Source organism: Theropithecus gelada, chromosome 5, assembly GCF_003255815.1.
Source record: "Theropithecus gelada isolate Dixy chromosome 5, Tgel_1.0, whole genome shotgun sequence".
Taxonomy (NCBI): domain Eukaryota; kingdom Metazoa; phylum Chordata; class Mammalia; order Primates; family Cercopithecidae; genus Theropithecus; species Theropithecus gelada.
In genome coordinates, this window is record NC_037672.1 from 155,468,749 (window position 1) to 155,487,454 (window position 18,706).

Consider the following 18,706-nt stretch of genomic DNA (forward strand, 5'->3'; position numbering starts at 1 on the left):
ATCATTCTTAGCAAACTATCACAAGAACAGAAAACCAAACACCGCATGTTCTCACTCATAGGTGGGAACTGAACAATGAGATCACTTGGACTCAGGAAGGGGGACATCACACACCGGGGCCTATCATGGGGAGGGGGGAGGGGGGAGGGATTGCATTGGGAGTTATACCTGATGTAAATGACGAGTTGATGGGTGCAGTAGACCAACATGGCACAAGTATACATATGTAACAAACCTGCACGTTATGCACATGTACCCTACAACTTAAAGTATAATAATAATAAATAAATTTAAAAAAAAAAAAAAAAAAAAAGAGTGACTCCCAGATCCTTGGCTTGAGCAAGCCATGTGGCAAGGACTACAAGAGGAGCAGAATCGGGAGGAAAGACAATGATGCACGCTATGCATGCTGGTGTCAGGGTGCTGTTGAGTCTGAGAAAGGATCCTTCTGGTAGGTAAGTATCGAGCTCGAAAGAGAGAACTTAGCTGGAGATACAAACTCAGGACTTATTGGCAAATGGATGGTAACTGAAACTAGGATACTGATGTGATTTACCTAAGGCTTTATAAAAGTAAAATGAGAAAAAGTCTTAAGAAAGCACTTTGAGGCCAGTACAATGGCTCATGCCTGTGATCCCAGCACCTTGGGAGAGCAAAGAAAATCACTTGAGCCCAGGAATTTGAAACTAGCCTGGGCAACATGGTGAAATCCCGTCTCTACGAAAAATACAAAAATTAGCCAGGGGTGATGGTGCACACCTGCAGTCCCAGATACTCAGGAGGCTGAGGCAGGAGAATCACTTGAACCCAGGAGGCAGAGGTTGTAGTGAGCCGAGATGGAGCCCCTGCACTCCAGCCTGGATGACAGAGGGAGACTCTGTCTCAAAAAAAAAAGAAGAAAAATATTTTTTTAAAAAAGCGCTTGACATTGAGAGAAATTTAATCCATTCTGAAACATTTGCATTTTCTCTTTTTCTATTTTATTTTATTTATTTATTTTTAAAATTTAACTTCAGGGATACATGTGCAGAATGTGCAGGTTTGTTACATAGATATACATGTGCCATGGTGGTTTACTGCATCTATCAGCTGTCATCTAGGTTTTAAGCCCTGCATGCATTAGGTATTTGTCCTAATGTTCTCCCTCACCTTGCTCCCCACTACCTGACAGACCCTGGTGTGTGATGTTCCCCTCCCTGTGTCCATGTATTCTCATTGTTCAGCTCCCACTTATGAGTGAGAACATGCAGTGTTTGGTTTTCTGTTCCTGTGTTACTTTGCTGAGAATGATGGCTTCCAGCTTCATCCATGTCTCTGCAAAGGACATGAACCCATTCTTTGTTGTGGCTACATAGTATTCCAAGGTGTATATGTGCCACATTTTCTTTATCCAGTCTGTCATTGATGGGCATTTGGGTTGGTTCCAAGCCTTTGCTCTTGTAAATAGTGCTGCAATACATATATGTGTGCATGTGTCTTCATAGTAGAATGATTTATAATCCTTTGGGTATAAACCCAGTAATGGGATTACTGGGTCAAATGATATTTCTGGTTCTAGATCCTTGAGGAATTGCCATGCTGTCTTCCATAATGGTTGAACTCATTTACATTCCCACCAATGGTGTAAAAGCATTCCTATTCCTCCACAGCCTTGCCAGCATCTGTTGTTTCCTGACTTTTTAATAATCACCATTCTAATGACATGGTATCTCATTGTGGTTTTGATTTGCATTCCTCTAATGACCAGTGATGATGAGGTTTTTTTTCGTATGTTTGTTGGTTGCATAAATGTCTTCTTTTGAGAAGTGTCTGTTCATATCCTTTGCCCACTTTTTGATCGGGTTGTTTGTTTTTTTCTTGTAAAGTTGTTTAATTTCCTTGTAGATTCTAGATATTAGACCTTTGTCAGATGGGTAGCTTGCAAAAATTTTCTCCCATTCTGTAGGTTGCCTGTTTACTCTGATGATAGTTTCTTTGGCTGTGCAGAAGCTCTTTAGTTTAATTAGATCCCATTTGTCAATTTTGGCTTTTGTTGCAATTGCTTTTAGTGTTTTAGTCATTAAGTCTTTGCCCCACGCCTATGTCCTGAATGGTATTGCCTAAGCTTTTTCTAGGGTTTTTATGGTTTTGAGTTTTACGTTTAAGTCTTTAATCCATTTTGAGTTAGTTTTTGTATAAGGTGTAAGGAAGGGGTCCAATTTTTATTCTCTGCATATGGCTAGGCACTTTTCCCAGCACCATTTATTAAATAGAGAATTCTTTCCCCATTGCTTGTTTTTGTCAGGTTTGTCGAAGATCAGGTTGTTGTAGATGTGTGGTATTATTTCTGAGGCCTCTGTACTGTTCCCTTGGTCTATGTATCTGTTTTGGTACTAGTACCATGTTTTTTTGGTTACTGTTGCCTTGTAATATAGTTTGAATTCAGGTAGCGTGATGCCTCCAGCTTTGTTCTTATTGCCTAGGATTGTCTTGGCTATACAGTCTCTTCCAAAACATTTGCATTTTAAAGAGGTGAAGGCTGGGCTAGGAGCTGGGTAGATAAATGAACTCTGTTTCGTAAGTACAAAATTTGAAAAGCCTGAGATATCCAAAAAGAAGCTAGGTTGGATTTAGCTTCTAGCAAGCATCCACCTACCCCAGTAACAGTCAAGGAAATACAAAGGTCAAAATAGAAGAGTAGCCACAAGTATTTATCTTCATTCTTTATCATGATCTCTTTAAAATTATTTGAAGGAATATAATAGGTATAAACTCACTCTAAATCCTGTAGCAGGAAGATTCAGGATTCCAGGAAGAAGCTAACTGAACAAAAAGATTAAAGATGTGATATTATTCTTCAGAAGTTACTAAGAACTTCAGAATGTAATAAAAAGTCAGTGCAATAAATTTGAAATATAAATAAAATCTTCATTAAAAAATTAAAAGATGCTTAAAAAGACAGCATAATCATACAATACTGATAACCAGAGCAAAAGTAATTGCACAGCAATAACAAAATACACAGTACATATTTACTGACTTGCAAAATTCATAGTCAATTACTAGACAAAAATCCAAAATAAATAATCAGGATTATCAAATAGAATTTATATCTTATCAACCTTAACAGTTCAAAGTGAAAGTTAAAATGTACAAATTTTGGTGAATGAGAGAAAGACAAGGTGAAGTTAAGTCACATTAGAATGTGAGGATTCAAGATTTATTGCACATAGTTCATAGAACAAGAATTTTAAAAATTATTGAAATTTATTAACAGGAATAGAAGTATAACAATTATAATATTGGTATGGGGAAAGGAAATTTAGTAAGTTATGAAAAAGTATGCTAAATTTTATCTATCATAGCAGAAACCAATAGATCATGTTTAAGTAATGTGTGCATAGTATATGGTGGTAGGTTGAAACTGCTAGAAGAAGCAGTTTAAAAACAGCAATCTCAAAAAATAAAATTAAAAAAATAAAAACAGCTATCTCTGCAATAGAGGAAGTAGATAATTGAAAGAGATATAGGCCAGGCATGGTGGCTCACACCTGTAATCCCAACACTTTGGGAGGCCGAGGCAGGTGGATCACCTGAGGTCAGGAGTTCAAGACCAGCCTGGCCAATATGGTGAAACCCTGTCTCTACTAAAAATACAAAAATTAGCTGGGCATGGTGGCAGGCGCCTGTAATCCCAGCTACTTCGGAAGCTGAGACAGGAGAATCACTTAAACTCAGAAGGCAGAGGTTGCAGTGAGCCAAGATCATGCCATTGCACGCCAGCCTGAGCAACAAGAGTGAAACTCTGTTTAAAAAAAAAAAAAAAAAAAAGAGAGAGAGAGAAAAGAAAGAGATATAACTGAGAACATTTCATCATAAGCCCTTAGCTACTTTTTGATTATCAACCATACACGTGTTATTTTTTATATAAATTAAAAATATATTTTAAAAAGGTAATGAAGTCTACAACAATCTACTCCCAACCTATTTGTCTTTTTCTTTCTTTCTTTCCTTCCTTTCTTTCTTTTTCTCTTTCTTTTCTTTCTTTCTTTCTTTTTCTTTTTCTTTCTTTCTCTCTTTCTCTCTTTCTTTCCTTTCTTTCTCTCTCTTCCTCCCTCCCTCCCTCCCTCCCTCTCTCTCTCTCTCCCTCTCTCTCTCTCTCTGTCTTTTTCCTTCTTCCTTCCTTCCTTCCTTTCTTTCCTTTCTTTCTCCACCTTCACTGCAACCAAAATTGACTATCCAACAGAAGTTACTGAGACTGTTCCCCTTGGTGCACTGGAGGAGCGTTATGTGGTACTAGGGGCAAATAAAAACCAGCCGAAGTACTAAGTATATTACCAACAGCATTTGTCTCGTCTTCTTTCTTGTAACTGTCCACACACACACCCCACCAACAACAATACCCACTATAACAACACATTCATAAGAGATGGTGCCATTTGGTCCTCAACTTAGCTTAGATTCCAAGATGTTAAACTCTCTGCTACCCATCTACTGTGAGGTTGTGCCTGGTATTCAGTGCAGCATACCTCTTTAATTCTTCTTTCTCTATTTTAGTCATATTCTCTGCTAACTTAACAACCCACGCCACATTCTTGGTCAGCTCCCAATCCTCAGACTCTGCTAACTTCATAATATAGGTCACCATGTGACTTGTTGACTTCTCCATCTGTCCAAATCTTACACACTCTTTCAGATCCACCTCAAATGCCAGTTCCTCATCATTTCTTCTTTGCACTCCACAGAGCTTTGCTTCCTATCTATAAAAACAAAGGTCACCATGCTTTATGTAACAAATTTGTTGTTTATATAAATTTATTACAAAATTATTGTATATGTATATTTTAAGTTTTTCTCAATTTTATGTTCTTTCAAGGCCAGGATTACAGCTTGCTAATCTCTTATCTAACAGAGTAAATGTAATATTTTAATGCATGTAATGCTCCTTGGATGAATATTTAACTATATTTTAATTTTGGTGAGATTCTCACTGTCTTAGTTCGTTTAGTGTTTTTTTTAAAGAAATACCTGAAGCTGGGTAATTTATAAAGAAAAGAGGTTTATTTGGCTCACGGTTCTGCAGGCAGAACAAGAAGCATGGCACAAGCATCTGCTTCTGGAGAGGGCTTCAGGCTCCTTCCACTCATGGCAGAGGGTGATGGGCAACACACAGAGATCCCAAGGCGAGAAAGGAAGCGAGAGAGAGAGTGGGGAGGTGTCCAGTTCTTCTTAACAATCAGTTCGTGCAGGAGCTAATAGACTGATAACTCACTCACCCCTGCCCTTAGAGAGGGTATTAATATTCATGAGGGATCCACCCCCATGCCCCAAACACCTCTCATTTGATCTCCTACATTGGGGATGAAATTTCAACATGAGATTTGTAGGGGAAGAAACACCTGAACTATAGCATTCATGGATTTTTATTCATTGGACAATTCAGAATTATTTTCTGTAGGTTTTTGAGGGGAGGCTTTCATTTTCTTCATAGGCATTTACTGTATGTTACATACTTTTTATACTATGGCTCTTCCAAAACAAAGATGGCTTGCAAAATAGTAACAAAATAGTAAAGTAACAAAATAGTAACAAAAATAGTATTATGGGGTTAATAAAATGGAAACTGAAAATTTAAGTGTGGAAAGGAGTCAAATATGTTTCACATATTTTCTGTGATTGAGCCTTAATATTGTCTTTGCAACTTTCTAATATCCAGAACAAAAAGGGAAATATTTATTAATTTCAACTGGTGTTTCTAGATAAAAGCTCTAATTTGAAGGTGTTGGTAACCAGCTAGACTTCCCAGGGAACTTTCAAACAGTGTGAGGGACATATCAAAAGATCTCACACATGGGAAATTATGATCGATCCTAGAAGCAGAAAGTGGGACAGAAAAAAAATTTGGTGACATAATGGATGAATAGCTCCCACATTTTATGGAGAGCATATTTACAGATTCAAGAAGCGTGGAACACCCTAAGCAGTGTGAATTTAAGATAACCACATCTAGGCATACCATATTTAAACCACAGAACCAAAAAGTAAAGAGAAAATCTTGAAAACAGCCAGGAAAAGAACAGTATATTTGAACAATTATTTGAACAATGATTCAATTATTTTTTAAGAATTAAAATAAAGACATGTCCAGATAAAAATAAAACCAGCAGGGTTCATCACCAGCAGCTCTGCAATGAAACAAATGTTAAAGAAGCTCTTTTGGCTGAAGAAAAATCATACCAGATAAAAATCCAAATTTTCAAGAAGGAATGAAAAGCATGAGAATCTATAAACATCTAGGTCAATATAAGAGAATATTGTTGTCTCCTAATTTCTTTAAAATGCATATGGTTTCAAAGCAAAAACTGTAATATTCTTTTGTGTAGTTTATAGAATATATGTAATACATATGAAAATTATAATAAATTGACCTATAGAGTCGCAAAGTTTCTCCATTTTTCATGAAGTCATACAATATTAACTCTAAGTAGACTGAGAAGAATGTATATTGTAATTCCATGAGCAACCATTAAAACTAATGCAAAAAAAACCCCTGAAAATCTAATAATTAAAATATAGTTTAAAAATATTCAATTAATCTAAAAGGAAGCAAGAAAGGTGGAATATAGGAGCAAAGAAGCGGAGGGGACAACAGAAAACAGATAGTAAAATGTTAGACCTAACTTTAAACATGCCAGTAAATCTACTAGCTGTCATTGGACTAAACACCCCAATTAAAAGATAGAGATTGTCAGAATGGATTTTTTAAACACCCAAACAAGTTATTTCAAGAAGATGCAGGCTGGGCACAGTGGTTCATGCTGGTAATCTTAGCAGCTGCCTTGGGAGACCGAGGCAGAAGGATCACTTGAGCTTAGGAGTTCAAGACCAGGCTGGGCCTCATAGTGAGACCTAGTCTCTAAAAAATAAAAATAAACATAAATTAGCTGGGTGTAGTGGCACACACCTGTAGTCCCACCTATTTGGGTGGCTGAGGTGGGAAGACTGCATAGCCCAGTTCGCACCATTGCACTTCAGCCTGGGTGACAGTATGCGATCCTGTCTCAAAAAATCAAAACAAAACAAAAAAAGAAGATGCACTTTAAATATAAAGATGCTGATAGATTGAAATTAAATAGCTGGGAGAAAAATGCCATGCAAACTGTAGGCATGAGAAAGGCTAGAGTGTTTATATTAGTATGAGATAAGGTAGACTTCAAGACAAAGAGTATTACTGGAATAAAGATGGACATTTCATAATGCTAAAAGAACCAATAAATCAGGAAGATATAACAATCATAAATATGTATGTACCTAATACTTTATATAAAGAAAAAAATGAGAATTACTGGAGCAATAGACAATTCCAGGATCATACTTGGAGATTTTAACACTCCTCTCTTAGCAATTGATGGGCCAGTTACTCAAAAAATTCAGGGGAAAACAATGATATGATTTCTGCAAAAACAGATAATCCCTGATGTTGACAATAAAAAGATAGTTATACCAATGTTGTTGCTAATATCAAACTGTGAAACAAAATTTACCAGTGATCAACAAATGCATATACAGTCATACTCCACTTGATGATGAGGATATGTTCTGAGAAATGAAAAATCTACACAAATCTACATGAAATATCTAATTTTTACTAGCACTTCTTGTCGTAATACATCTTGGATAAGTTACTTTTTTGAGCCCCACATATGACATCCATAAAATATTAATATAAATATCCATAACTCACTCTCGAAAATCAAAAAGCTGGCCTGATACCTCCTTGGGTTTTCTTTCACTTTCAAAGTATATGATTCTGCAAAATTAAAGCTATGAATTTTCCACCTGATACCCAAAATCTTGTAAGCTTAGAACTTGAAGACAGACACCGCAAGAAGTCATATAGTAAACACAAATAATACTATCTATAATGAAATTTTAACATTTTGACATTTGACAGAAGAATTCAAACCATCAAAAGAAGTATTTTTTGTGTGTGTGGAAAGTAACTTTATTCATTGTCCATAATGATGATTTTCTTATTTTTCTTTTCTGGAATGCTGTGTTAAACAAAATCTTATGTATAAATACAATCTTTATAATATAAACACAGTCTTATAGAGAAGACACGTATATATATAAAACAAATGAAACCACAACTGCTCTTGTTGACGTGATAGGTAGGAGCCCAGATTTCATTCCACCTAGGGGAAAATCGAGCACAGGTTCTCCCTCAAGGGAGCGCCTCAGAGCACAGCTGAAGGCTTAAGCACAGGTGCAAGAATCACCGTAAAAGGAGTCTCCTTGGGCGGACATTCTTTCAGCTGCCATAGTAGTTTCTTATTAAGACTTTCCTGAAACTCCAAAAATCACTGATCTGCATAGTCTCATTTTTTTCTACTCATCTCACTGCCAGACAATGATGTGTGAAAAAATTATGCATCTCAGCATTTTATTACATTCTGTTATAGTGCCTTAAATTGCTTTGCTGAATTGTGTTGTGTATAAATCTAATCAGCATTCCCTAATTCCCTTCTACCATAAGATCTCTAAAAGAATGTATAATTGCTGAATTGACTAAATTATCAGGATCCAGCATCTGGTTTGAATTAAACATTAAAATATATGAGGAAAATGTTGAAAGACTCCAAAAGACAGCAATACAGATGAAAATACATGGAAAATAAAGGAAGTGAACCTGTTTAATCGGTCAAAGAAAAGGCAGTGAGAAACTTACTGTCTTTGAATTAGGAGAAAAAACTATTATGCAGGGACTTTTTAATCCTTACTATTTCATGAGGGATTTGCTACAAAAAGGAGGGATTTCCTCTTAATGAGAACAGACTGGTCCCGCAGTGCTACTCAGCAATTCCAAATCAGCAAACTCACCCGTTGTTCTGAATAGTCTTTCTAAGCATTTACCGTATTCTTCAAGATTTCTGTCCCACTTTCACTCTTTGAGAATATCCAAAAAGAAACTAGAAGGCATGAATAAAGGCAATGGGAGCGGGATTGCAGGGCATTGCTAATGAGGGAAAGATGTGGCAGCTTCTTGAAATAGGAAGGATGTTTGATTCCAAAAGGACAGAGAGAGGGAGAAGTGCCGGTTGACCTCCAGGACTCTGAACTGTGCAGCTCAGTGAGTGGTGCTGCTGTTCACCAAGACTGGGCGTGTAAGAGGAGGCAGAAGATGGAAAGAAAAGGAAGGCATAGTGATGATTGGGGGAGTATGTGTATTCCTGTTGGACACACTGAATCAAAGTGCCTTTGGGAATTGCAGTGGAAATGTCTAGAATGCAGTCAGATATATACAACTAAAGCTGGGTTGAAACACAGATTTTGGAGTTCTCAGTGTGGCCAGTGTCACAGGTATGGTTGAAACTGACCAAAAAGAGCAAGTAAAAGAGAGGTGCTCAACTTGGGATCCACAAACTCCTGTGGGTACCATGAGTGATCTTGAGGAGCATCCTTTAATCCCCTGAAATTTCATGAGATTTTTGTGAGCATGTTGTTTTCCTCAGGAGAGAAGGCCTGTATCTTTCTCCATGTTCTCAAAAATTCGTTATGCAAAGAGGTTTTGAACCAGAGATCTAGACTGAGAAATGAAAATATCCAGGAAACATGCTCTGAAAAGTATGTCCATACGGCCGGGCGTGGTGGCTCTCACCTGTAATCCCAGCATTTTGGGAGGCCAAGTCAGGTGGATAACGAGGTCAGGAGTTCGAGAACAGCCTGACCAACATGGTGAAACCCCTTCTCTACTAAAAATACAAAAATTAGCCAGGCGTGGTGGCGGGCGCCTGTAATCCTAGCTACTCAGGAGGCTGAGGCAGGAGAATCACTTGAACCCGGGAGGCGGAGGTTGCAGTCAGCCGAGATCGCACCACTGCACTCCAGCCTGGGCGACAGAGCAACACTCCATCTCAAAAAAAAAAAAAAAGAATATGTCCATACCCATAAAATATGTAAATGTTCATGTACATAAAGAGAATTAGTTGCCAAGAGGGAGCCTGAGAAAGAGCTGGCAGTCAGAGAGCAGAAGCAGAAAGACGCAAGACTGGATCCAAGAGAAGGCAAGTTTTCAAATAGGAGAATGCCCCATTCTGTCACTCAGGGTAGAGATCAAATATTAACCCTCAGGAGGGCCTTCTCTTATCACTTAGCTCAACCACCCATACGGGTGTATTTCCCACATGAAAGAGAAAGTTCCCTGTGAGCAGGAACCCTGAATCCCAGTGCTTGCAACATAACAAACATGAAGTAATTGTCGGATGATTAACTGATTGACTGCTATTGGAGACAATCTGCAATTTTTAAGTTTCATTTTTACCCTTCCTTGTTCTAAAAATACATTACATTCAAGTAGTTCAGAGACATTTTTGATTTAATAATTAAATGAACAAGTGAGCAAATATATTACCATTTGTTTCCTGATACAACCAATAACAATAAAGGCAGAGTGCCATCGAAGAGTGCAGAAAAAAGGAGGAGGCAAAAAAATAGGTAACCGAACAGTAAAGTAACTAAAAGGGTTAGTCACTGGTGTTTATACTTATTAGTCAGTTTTCTGACTAAGTTATTACTTATGTAATATAAGCCTTTCATTTTATTCTATATAATGCTAGATAGGAGCAAATGCAGCAGTTGTCAATAATTGCTAAAAGCTAACCACACTGGACAATTCAAAGGTCTTTATGATAAGCCAAATGCTGTAAAACCTAATGTCCTAAGGCAGTTAGGCAATAAATGTTTACTGAGGAAAATGAACTCTTCTTTCCTAGCCAATTTGAATAGAAACAACAAAAGTCATTTCAAACATTTTAACATAATGCTACACATTCATCTCCAATAAAATACATTATTTCTCAGAGTTATAGGATATTACATTATTGAAAATAGACATGTTTCCTTACTTTTTATATTTAGGCCATGTTTAATACTTGCTATAGATAAACTATCAGACAAGATGATACCTCAACCCTAAGCGAAGTATTTTATACTTCCACTTTCAGAGATTCATAACACTTGTTTTAGATTTTAAAATATTAAATTCTACTTTCTGAGATGCAGATATAACAAATACATCAATTTCACAATAGGAAAAGCATCTGTGTATTAAACAGTTCAAGTAGAAGATGGTCTCTGCAATCAAATAGCTTGTGAATTGATGCATTTTTCAAAGAGTTGTCTTAAATGAATTCTGCTGGGGAGAGCAAGATTTTCAAAGTGGCTGTCGTATCCTCATTCCTGTACTGACTCGTAAGAGCCAAGAAAGGAGGAAGGAGAATTGACATCTGCACACAGTTTAATGTTGGTACAGGTGCAGGGCTAGCTACATAATTTGCAGGGTCCAGCGCAAAATGAAAATTTGGGACTCCTTTTGCAAAAAGCAGGGGAAAGCATTTTTTAAAGGTATGAAAATGTAAACCTTTTTCATCTCTCTCTCTCTCTGTCACAGTGGGTTTTTTTTCTTTTTAATCAAATTAGAAACTGGAGGTAATTTTTTATATTTTTTATTTTATTTTGTTTTATTTTATTTTATTTTATTTTACTTTATGTTCTGGGATGCGTGTGCAGAACATGCAGGTTTGTTACATAGGTATACATGTGCCATGGTAGTTTGCTGCACTCATCAACCCATCTTCTGGGTTTTAAGCCCCACATACATTATGTATTTTTTCTAATGCTCTCCCTCCCATTGTCCCCCAGCCCCCGACAGGCCCCAGTATGTGATGTTCTCCTCCCCGTGTCCATGTATTCTCATTGTTCAACTTGTCACAGTGTTTTTTATTTGCACTATAATGTTCTAGGTAAAGAAAAATTAAAATTTTAAATTATTAAATTGAATTTTGCTGTTAATCTATGTATTGTACAGTGCCAATTTTAAATGCAAATATAGGAATATTTAACTTATACAAAATGACCACAATTACTTGATTTGTATTTCACAGCTCACACATCAATATACATTTTGTTCTTAGCAAAACAATGGAAACACTGTGCAAAACTAACTCAACTGTTCTTATTTCACTTCTTAATACAGCACATCCTACCAATACTCTATGGATAAATAAGGAAGGTTTCAAAAAACAAGGAACTATGGATAATCCTACTTTTCACTTCCCTTCTTTGTCATCATTTTCAGTGTAAATGATTAGCTAGTATAAAAAAGAGAAAGGAGTAACAAGGGATAAGCTAGGGTACCTAGATATGTCATTGGTTTAGAAAGCCACTGCCCACTTTCAAAGCAATTCTGGTTCAAATAGAAAGCGAGCCTCTCAGCCTGTTTGCACTGCACTTAGTTTGACACTTGACTTGCTTAGTTTTTTGTTTGTTTTGTTTTACTATACTTTAAGTTCTAGGGTACGTGTGCATAACATGCAGGTTTGTTACATAGGTATACATGTCCCATGGTGATTTGCTGCACCCATCAACCCATCATCTACATTAGGTATTTCTCCTGCTATCCCTTCCCTACCCCCCACCCCGCAACAGGCCCAGGTGTGTGATGTTCCCCTCCCTGTGTCCACATGTTCTCATTGTTCAGCTCTGACTTAAGAGTGAGAACATGTGGTGGTTGGTTTTCTGTCTTGAGTTTGCTGAGAATGATGGCTTCCAGCTTCATCTATGTCCCTGCAAAGGACATGAATTCATCCTTTTTTATGGCTGCATAGTTTTCCATGGTGTATAAGTGCCACATTTTATGTAGTCTATCCTTGATGGGCATTTGGGTTGGTTCCAAGTCTTTGCTATTGTAAATAGTGCTGCAGTAAATATATGTATGCATGTGTCTTTATAGTAGCATGATTTATAATCCTTTGGGTATATACCCAGTAATGGGATTGCTGGGTCAAATGATGTGTCTGGTTCTAGATCCTTGAGGAATTGCCACACCGTCTTCCACAATGGTTGAACTAATTTACACTCCTACCAACAGTGTAAAAGTGTTCTTATTTCTCCACATCCTCTCCAGCATCTGTTGTTTCCTGACTTTTTAATGATCGCCATTCTAATGAGATGGTATCTCGTTGTGGTTTTGATTTGCATTTTTCTAATGACCAGTGATGATGAGCTTTTTTTCATATGTTTGATGGCTGCATAAATGTCTTCTTTTGAAAAATGTCTGTTCATATCTTTCTCCCACTTTTTGACGGGGTTGTTTGTTTTTTCCTTGTAAATTTGTTTAAGTTCTTTGTAGATTCTGGATATTATACCTTTGTCAGATGGATAGACTGCAAAAATTTTCTCCCATGCTGTAGGTTGCCTGTTCACTCTAACGATAGTTTCTTTTGCTATGCAGAAGCTCTTTAGTTCGATTAGATCCCATTTGTCTATTTTGGCTTTTGTTGCCATTGCTTTTGGTGTTTTAGTCATGACGTCTTTGCCCATGCCTATGTTCAGAATGGTATTGCCTGGGTTTTCTTCCAGGGTTTTTATGGTTTTAGGTCTTACGTTTAAATCTTTAATCCATCTTGAGTTAATTTTTGTATAAGGTATAAGGAAGGGATCCAGTTTCTATTTTCTGCATATGGCTAGCTAGTTTTCCCAGCACCATCTATTAAATAGGGAATCCTTTGCCCATTGCTTGTTTTTGTCAGGTTTGTCAAAGATCAGATGGTTGTAGATGTGTGGTGTTATTTCTGAGGCCTCTGTTCTGTTCCATTGGTCTATATATCTGTTTTGGTACCAGTACCATGCTGTTTTGGTTACTGTAGGCTTCTAGTATAGTTTGAAGTCAGGTAATGTGATGCCTCTAGCTTTGTTTTTTTTTTTTTTTTTTTGCTTAGGATTGTCTTGTCTATGTGGGCTCTTTTTTGGTTCCACATGAAATTTAAAGTAGTTTTTTTTCTAATTCTGTGAAAAAAGTCCATGGTAGCTTGACGGGGATAGCATTGAATCATAAGTTACTTGGGCAGTATGGCCATTTTCACAATATTGATTCTTCCTATCCATGCGCATGGAATGTTCTTCCATTTGTTTGTGTCCTCCTTATTTCATTGAGCAGTGATTTGTGGTTCTCCTTGAAGAAGTTCTTCACAACCCTTGTAAGTTGTACTCCTAGGTATTTTATTCTCTTTGTAGCAATTGTGAGTGGGAGTTCACTCATGGTTTGGCTCTCTGTTTGTGTATTATTGGTGAATAGGAATGCTTGTGATTTTCTCACATTAATTTTGTATCCTGAGAATTTGCTGAAGTTGTTTATCAAAAGGAGATTTTGGGCTGAGATGATGGGGTTTTCTAAATATACAATCATGTCATCTACAAACAGAGACAATTTGACTTCTTCTCTTCCTATTTGAATACCCTTTATTTCTTTCTCTTGCCTGGTTGCCCTGGCTAGAATTTCCAATACTGCATTGAATAGGAGTGGTAAGAGAGGGAATCCTTGACATGCTTAGTTTATACTACCAGTAGGTCTCCCTGAACTCTCATGCATGTACATCTGCTGGAATTCTCTGCCTCTGGAGCATTGCAAAAGCTATGTGCTAATGGATTGGTGAGGCTATGTGCTAGTGGATTCTCTAGGGCCAAAAGAGATCTTAAAATATTTTATTTCAGTTCCACCTATGTGCTGCCTTACAAGAAACTCACTTCAGCTTTAGGGACACACACAGGCTAAAAGTGAAGGGCTGGAAAAAGACATTCTATGCAAATTGTAATCAGAAGAGAGCAGGGATGGCTATACATCAGACAAAATAGACTCTACATCAACTGTGACAAGAGACAGGAGGGTCATTATATAATTATAAAACTATCCACTTATCAAGGGGATATAACAATTGTAAATATTTATGCACCCAACATCAGAGCACCTAAATATATAAAGCAAATATTAATGTAACTGAAAGGAGATATAGACAGCAATGCAATAATAGTAGGGGACTTTAGTATCTCACTTTCAAGAGTGGATACATCATCTAATGGAAAATCAATAAGGAAACAGCAGACATGAACAAACTGTAGACCAAATGAACCTAACAGACATATTCAGAACATTCCATCCGGTAGCAGTAGAATACACATTCTTTTCAGACACCCACAGAGCATCCTCCAGGATAGATCATATGTTAGACCACAAAACAAGTCTTAGCAAACTTAATAAGACTGAAAATAATATCAGGTACCTTTTCTGACCACAACAGTATGAAACTAGAAATCAATACCAGGAGGAAAATTAGGAAATTCATAAATATGTGGAAATTAAACAGTGCACTCTTGAACAACCAGTGGATCAAAGAAGAAATCAAAAGGGTCATAAAAAAATCTTGAGAAAAATGAAAATGGAAATATATAGGTATCAAAACTTATGGAATGCAGCTAAAGCAAATCTAAGAGGGAAGTTTATAGTAATAAACACCTACATTCAGAAAAAAGAAAGATCTTTGAAAAACAAAATTAAACTCTTAGCTAGAGTAATAAAAACAGAGAAAACACTCAAATAAATAAAATTATAGATAAGGAAGATATTACAACTGATATCACAGAAATACAAAGGATCATAAGAGACTACTGTGAAAATTATATTCCAACAAGTTGGATAACCTAAAAGAAATGAAGAAATTCCTAGAAACATACAACCGACTATCTTAGTTTGTTTTCTGATGTTTATAATAGAATATCTGAAACTGGGTAACTTATAAAGAATAGGAATTTATTTGCTACAATTATGAGGCTGAGAAGTCCAGGGTCAAGGGGATGCATCTGATGAAGGTCTCCTTGGTGGGGACTCTGCAGAATTCTGAAGCAGTACAGAGCATCACATGACCAGGGTGTTGAGCATGCTAGCTCCAATCTCTCTTCTTATAAAGCCACAAGTCCCACTCCCATGATAACCCATTAATCCATTAACCCATTAATAGATTAATCCATTCATGAAGACAGAGTCCTCATCATCCAATCACTATTTAAAGGCCCAGCCTCTCAATATTGCCACATTGGGGTGAAAGTTTCAACATGAGTTTTGAAAGGGACAAATATTCAAACCATAGTACCTACCAAGACTGACTCATGAAGAAATAGAAAATCTGAACAGACCATAATAAGTAAGGACTTTAAGTCAGTGATTAAAAACTTCCCAACAAAGAAAAGGCAAGGACCTGATGGCTTCACTGGTGAATTCTGCCAAATATTTAAGGAAAATTAAACCAATCCTTCTCAAACTCTTCCCAAAAAATTGAAGAAGAAAGAGCACTTCCAAAGTCACTATGAGGCCAACATTACCCTGACAGCAAAGCCAGACAAGGACACTGCAAGAAAAAAAAAAAAATATGAAAGAATATTCCTGATGCACATAGATGCAAAAATCCTCAACAAAATACTGACAACTCTAGCAAAAATGGACAAATGTAATCACATCAACTTAAAAAGTGTCTGTACAGCAAAGAAAACAATCAAGGAAATGAAGGGACAGCCCACAGAATGGGAGAAAATATTTGCAAACTACCCACCTGACAAGGAATTAATAACCAGAATATATAAGGAGCTAAAATAACTCTATAGGAAAAATATAATCCAATTTAAAAATGGGCAAAAGATCTGAATAGACATTTCTCAAAAGAAGACATACCAGTAGCAAACACATATATGAAAAAGTGCACCACATCACTGATCATCACAGAAAGGTAAATCAAACTACAATGAGATATCATATCACCTTGGTTAAAATGGCTTTTACCCAAAAGAGGCAATAATGAATGCTGGTGAGGATGTGAAGAAAAGGGAACTCTCTTCCACTGTTGATAGGAAGCTAAATTAGTGCAGCCACTATGGAGAATGTATGGGGATTCCTCAAAAAAACTAAAAGTAGAGCTATCATATGATCCAACAACCCCACTACTGGGTATATACACAAAAGAAAGGAAATAAGTATATCAGAGAGATATCTGCACTCCCATGTTTATTGCAGCATTATTTATAATAGGCAAGATTTGGAAACAACCTAAGTGCCCATCATCAGACAAATGGATAAAGAAAATATACATATATACAACTGAGTACTATTCAGTCATAAAAAAGAATGAGATCCTATCATTTGCAACAACATGGATAGAACTGGAGATCACTATGTTAAGTGAAATAAGCCAGGCACAGAGTAAAACTTTGAATGTTCTCACTTATTTGTGGGAACTAAAAACTTTAAAACAATTGAACTCATAGAGATAGGAGTAGAATGATGGTTATCAGAGGCTGGGAAGATTAGAGGAGGACAGGAGGAAGAGAGGATGGTTAATGCATGCAAAAATATTATTCAAAGGAATAAGATCTAGTATTTGATAGCACAACAGGGTGACCATAGTCAACAATAACTTACTGTACATTTAAAAATAAGTAAGAATATAACTGGATTGTTTGTAACACAAAGAAAGGATAATTGCTTGAGGTGATGCATACTTGACTTACCTTGATGTGATTATTACACATTATATGCTTGTATCAAAATATCTCATGTGCCCCATAACAATATACACCTACTATTTACTCATAAATATTAAAAATTAAAAATACTAGCAAACAAAATACAAAAGCATATTAAAAGGATCATACACCATGATCAAATGACTTTATCCCAGGGATACAAGGATGGTTCAATATATGCAAATCAATAAATGATGGTTCAATATATGTAAATTGGTAAATATAATACACCACATTCACAGAATGAAGGATAAAAATCATATAATCATCTCACTAGATACAGAAAGAGCATTTGATAAAATTCAACATTATTTCATGGTTTTTAAATCTTGTAAAAAATTAGTTATAGAAGGTATGCAACTCAATATAATAATGACCATCTATGACAAGCCCTCAGCTAACATCATACTCAACAGTGAGCAACAGAAAGCTTTTCCTCTAAGATCAGAAACAAGACAAAAATACCAACTCTTGCCACTTTTATTCCACATAGTACTGTAAATCCTAGACAGAACAATTAGGCAAGAAAAAGAAATGAAGGGCATCCAAATTAGAAAGAAAGAGATAAAATTGTCTTTGTTTGCAGATGGCATGATCTTATATATAGGAAAGTCTGAAGACTCCACTTAAAAGCAGTTAGAAATAATAAATAAATTTAAAGTTGTAAAATATGAAGCCAATATACAAGTCAGAACATGTCTATACACAAACAACAAACTATCCAAAAGAAAAATGATGAAATCAATCCAATTTACAATAGCATCAAAAAATAAAAGACTTAGAAATAAATTTAGCCAAGGAGGTAAAAAAAGAAGTATACACTGAAAAGTACAAAACATTGATGAAAGAAATTGAAGTCCAGGTGCAGTGGCTCACATCTATAATCCCAGCATTTTGGGAGGCCGAGGCGGGCAAATCACCTGAGGTCAGGAGTTGAAGACCAGCCTGGCCAACATGGTGAGACCCCTGTCTCTACTAAAAATACAAAAAATTAGCTGGGCATGGTGGCGCACGCCTGTAATCCCAGCTACTTGGGAGGCTGAGGCAGGAGAATTGCTTGAACCTGGGAGGCAGAGGTTGCAAGGTTGCAGTGAGCCGAGATAGTGCCACTGCACTCCAGCCTGGGTGAAAGAGTAAGACTCAGTCTCAAAAAAATAAAAAGACAGAAAGAAAGAAATTGAAGAAGATGCAAATAAGTAGATATCCTGTGTTCATTGATAAGAGGATTAGAAAAATCAGTATTGTTAAAATATTCATACTGCTAAAAGCAATCTACAGAGTCAATGCAATCCCTGTCAAAATTCCAGTGACATTTTTC